The sequence below is a fragment of the Gossypium arboreum genome, chromosome 8 (assembly GCF_025698485.1).
Source record: "Gossypium arboreum isolate Shixiya-1 chromosome 8, ASM2569848v2, whole genome shotgun sequence".
Lineage (NCBI taxonomy): Eukaryota > Viridiplantae > Streptophyta > Magnoliopsida > Malvales > Malvaceae > Gossypium > Gossypium arboreum.
Genome location: NC_069077.1, coordinates 38,498,748 through 38,503,996, shown reverse-complemented (window position 1 = coordinate 38,503,996; position 5,249 = coordinate 38,498,748). Strand labels below are relative to the sequence as shown.

Below are 5,249 nucleotides of genomic sequence, written 5' to 3'. Positions count from 1 at the left end.
CAAGAAAACCATTAATTTTTCTATTCAAAAGTTCTACCTGATTAGAGAGCGTGGTGATCAAACCGACGTTAAAAATGCCGACTATTTTCGTTAGCTTTGTCATCATGACTTGCCACTGATAATTATTCAGTGACATCTCTTCTATAAATTCATAAGCATCCTCAGGTGTCTTATTATTGATAGTTCCACAAGCAGCTGCGTCAATCATCTGTTTGATCGAAGGATTCAGGCCATTGTGAAACGTTTGAACCTGTAGCCAGAGTGGTAACCCATGGTGAGGGCATCTTCGCAAAAGGTCCTTGTATCTTTCCCATGCATCGTAGAGTGTTTCTAAATCCATCTGCACAAAAGAAGAGATATCATTACGTAATTTAGCCGTTTTAACCGGGGGAAAATATTTTAATAAAAACTTTTCGGTCATTTGTTCCTAAATAGTGATTGAACCTCGTGGTAATGAGTTCAACCATTGTTTAGCCTTATTCCTCAACGAAAAGGGGAATAACCGAAGGCGAATGGCATCATCAGAAATGCCATTGATTTTAAACGTGTCGCAAAACTTTAAGAAATTCGCCAAGTGAGCGTTGAGATCCTCATCCTGCAAGCCATCAAACTGAACAAACTGTTGGATCATTTGAATGATGTTAGGTTTCTGTTCAAAATTATTTGTAGCAACCACAGGTATAACTATGCTCGATTCAGTTCCTGTTAAAGAAGGTTTAGCATAATCATAAGTAGTACACGGAGCAGGAATCTGATTTACTGGATCAGCAGCAATCGCAGGAGGTAGCAGATTTTCCTTGTTTTCAGCCATCTCCTCGGTTGTGGTTGACGTATCGTCCTCTTTCTCTTTCTCTATGTATCATGAGTTTTGCCTTATTTCTCTTCGATTTCTTCTAATTGTGCTATCGATCTCACTATCAAACAGTAATGGTCTCGACGGGTTTCTTCTAGTCATACATTATAAAAACCTGCTAGGAACGAATAAAAGAAAAATTAGAAAAGAAAATAAAAATTTAAATTGCAAATGAAGTACAATGGCCAAAGTAATAAAAATCAAGTGTTTCTAATATCTTAGTTCCCGGGCAACGGCGCCAGAAACTTAATACGTGATATTCGCGATAGGTTTTAAAAATTTATAATTAATTGTTCTTGAAACTAATTATTATCACGATGAAGGCAAGTGTACCTATCGAACAGTAGTATAGCTTTAGCAAGACCGGATTGTCAAACCCAAAGGAACCAAGAGTACTAGTAATTACTTTCTTTTTATTATCTAGCCTAAAAATTACGGGATTTGTTTATCTAAACTAATTAACTAAACTAAGGGTGCACAGAGAGAAAATTGGGAAAAGCTTTTGGGAGAACTCGATTGATTAAGACAATACCCAAGGAAAAATCCACCTAGACTTCACTTGTTATTTGACTCTGAATCAGACGATTTATTCATTTGACTTGATCCTAAAAATCCATAAGTTATATTATTATCTCTCTCGAGACTAATAACGTCTAACCCTAGGTTGATTAATTGAAATCTCTTTCTAATTAATGCCCTAGTGTTGCATTAACTCGAGCTATGGATCCCCTTATTAGTTTTCACCCTAATCTGGCAAAATCTTATCACCCTATCTCTAGGCGTGCAATAAATCCGCTTAATTACTACAAATTTACTCTTAGACAGGGTCTATTCCTCCTCTGAATAAGAGCATTAACTTGAATCAATTTCCTGGAATATTAAAACAAGAATTAAGAACACATAATTAAGAACAAGTCAAATATTTATCATACAATTCAGATAATAATAACAAGATCTGTCTGAGGTTTCATTCCCCTTAGGTATTTAGGGGGTTTAGTTTATAACTAAGAAAGAAAACATCTCAAAAGAATAAAAATAACAAAACATAAAGAAAACCTAAAACCCCTGAATGGAAATTGAAGGGAGATCTTCAGTCTTGAAGATGAATCCGGCTTCTGAGAAGGATCAATCGGTAATTCCTTGCCTCCTACTCCGTGTGTCCCCTCTAAGTGCCTCCTCTAGTGTTTAAATAGGCTATAGAATGCCTAAGAGCCCTCAAAAGTGGCCTTTTCCGAATAGGACTATATTGGGCTCGGCAGGGACACGCTCGTGGTCAAGGCTGTTGAATAGGCACGAGCGTGTAGTCTACCGTGTAAGTCGTGCTTTGATCTTGCCAAATGGACACGACCTTATGCCACGCTCGTGTGAGGAAGTCCAGGCCGTGTTGATTTCCCATGTGGGTCCATTTTCTCCGTTTTTAGCCCGTTTCTCGCTCTTTTTACTCTCCTATGCTCACCTAAGTATAAAACATGAAATTAAAGAATTAGAAGCATCAAATTCACCAAATCTAAGGAGAAATCATCCATAAATGCACTAAGCATGGGATAAAATTATGTATAAATTATGGTTTATCGTTATTCGTACAATCAAAATCCAATTTACTGGTAAAGGGATAATGATCTCCATTTGGGGATATCAAAACTGCCCGGATTCCATTACCCGCAGCATTTGAGGCTCCGTCAAAGTTTAGTTTCTAAGGATGGTCTATCTTCCTCGATGGTTGCAACATACATCAGATCTTCATTCGGGAAATCAAAGTTCAAGGGCTCGTAATCTTCCAGAGCTCTACTGGCTAGAAAATCTGCTATTGCACTCCCTTTTACAGCTTTCTGGCTCACATAGACTATATCAAAATCGAAAAGAAGAATTTGCCATCAGTCCATCCTTCCATTAATGTTTTCGACTCCATCATGTACTTCAGAGGGTCCAGTTTCGAGATGAGCCAAGTGGTGTGATACAACATGTACTATCTTAATCTTCAGGTTGTCCAAATTAAGGCGCAACACAATTTCTCAATTAGTAAGTACCTTGTCTCACATTCAGTAAATTTCTTACTGAGATAGTATATCGATCTTTCTTTCCTTCTTGACTTATAATCTTGGCCAAGCACGCATCCCATGGAATTCTCAAATACCGTCAAGTACAGTATCAGTAGCTTATTTGGGTTGGGTGGCATTTGCACCAGGGCATTGGACAAGTAATGTTGATCTTGTCGAAAGTCTTTTGGCATTCCTCATCCCATACACCATGATTGTGTTTCTTAAGGAGACGGAATATAGGGTCACATTTCTCAGTTAACTGTGAAATGAAACGGGCGATGTAATTTAGTATTCCTAGGAAACATCGAACTTATTTTTGAGTATGCAGTGGAGGTAGCTCTTGTATAGCCTTGAATTTTTCTAGGTCGACCTCAATCTCTTTTTCACTGACTACAAATCCTAGCAACTTTCCGGACCTGGCTTCGAAGGTACACTTTCCGGGATTGAGCTTTAGCTCGAACTTTCTCAACCTTAAGAACAATTTCCTTAGGACTTGTACATTTTCCTTCTCTGTTCGAGACTTTTCGATCATATCATCGACATAAACTTTGATTTTTTGTGCATCATATCATGCAATAGGGTTACCATGGCTCTTTGGTACGTTGCTTCTACATTTTTCAGTCCAAATGGCATCACCTTATAGCAAAATGTTCCCCATACGGTTACAAATGTGGTCTTCTCCATATCTTCAGAATGCATCTTAATCTGGTTGTATACAGAGAAACCATCCATGAAGAAGAACAGTGAGCAACCTGTCATGTTGTCTACTAAGGTATCGATATGAAGTAGTGGGAAATTGTCTTTCGGGCTAGCTTTATTCAAATCCCTGTAATCTACGCACATTCATACTTTTGCATCTTTTTTAGGGATGGGGATGATGTTGGCTACCTATTTTGAGTATTTAACCACTTTTAGGAACCCAGCGTCGAATTGCTTCTTGACCTATTATTTTATTTTTAGCAAAATATTGGGTTTCATCCTTCGGAGCTTCTGTTGCACTAGCCTAAACTCTTCCTTTATGGAGAATCGATGTACCACAATATCAGTACTTAACCCGGGCATGTCTTGATATGACCATGTGAAGACATCTTTAAATTCTTGGAGTACCTCAATGAGGGCTTGTTTTGTTTCTACGGTGATACAAGCTCCTATCTTCACCTCTTGTCCTTCTCCTAAACTTAAAATTTCCACTGACTCTTTGTGAGGTAGGATTTGTTTCTCATCTTGTTTTACCATCCTTAACAAATTAGGAGATAGGTCACAGTCTCGATCATCTTTAAAACCCTGAGAATCTTCCATAAAAATATCTTGCTTAAAAGGAGACTCTGAGTCATTACTAGTGTTGCTCATATCATTGATATCTGGAGACCTGTTATAGGGATGAAGGAAGGTCCAAAGAACAAAAGAATCTAAGAATAATTATTTGTATGGTATGATCATGAATGAAGAATAAAAAAATATTTGAAAGAAAGTCCAAAGAACAAAAGAATCTAAGAATAAATATATGTATAGTATGATTATGAATGAAATAGAAAGAATAAAAAAATATTTGCTCAAAATGATAGCAAAGATGCATTTTATTGAAATAACAATTTTGGACATAAACCTATTTCACAAAGGATTCTTATTACTCCTAGGCTTAGAGAAATAAGTGTGTTTTGAACATTACTCTGAATTAGCTCTAAAAACTATAAGAATCTCTTCCGCAGTCCAGTTGTTCAGAACACTTCTAGGTACATAAGGGCAAATGCCCAACATATTCTCCTTTCCAGTTCCTTCTTTGGATATGGTGTTGAAGTCCAAATTTCCTGACATTTCTTCCGTAGTTTCCTTTCTCGGCATCTTCCGTTCAGGGTGAATAATTCTTCTTGACACAAAGGTTCTGGATATGTGAGGGAATATCATTGGTTTCCATTTGATCTCCTCTTCGCTCAAACGTTCTCTCCTCCTCTCTTGCTTCTTTTTCAGCTCCTTCTTTCTTTGTCTCATGTCTAGCTTAAATCCTAATTCGAACCAGTCTCGTTTGTTTTTTAGCATTGGTGCCTCTACCCTTCTTTAGAGATATCTCTCGAGTCCTTTCCCCAATAAGGCTCCTTTCCCGACTGTCAGTTGTAAGCCCATTCTTGTAGTCTTTGATATCGTAGGCATTGGGATCCTGTTCCTTTCGGTAATGAATGTTGCGTTCACAAATTCCAAAGATCGAAGGAACATTCAATCGCTTCATTGTTTGCCTCTATATATGACTTGTCACTGGTTACAGCTGCAATGATATCTTCTTCTATATTTATCATTACTAGCCGACCTTCTGTTACTAACTTCAACTTTTGGTGCAGTGATGAAGGCACTACCCCCGCTGA

General features: G+C 37.7%; 1 non-coding gene across 1 annotated transcript; it reads left to right on the top strand.

The window, feature by feature from the left end:
• The first annotated feature begins 266 nt into the window (after nucleotides 1–266).
• On the top strand, nucleotides 267–373 carry LOC128280321 (small nucleolar RNA R71). The gene has a single exon (XR_008270501.1). It is a non-coding gene; the product is annotated as a small nucleolar RNA R71 (small nucleolar RNA).
• Nucleotides 374–5,249: the final 4,876 nt, after the last annotated feature.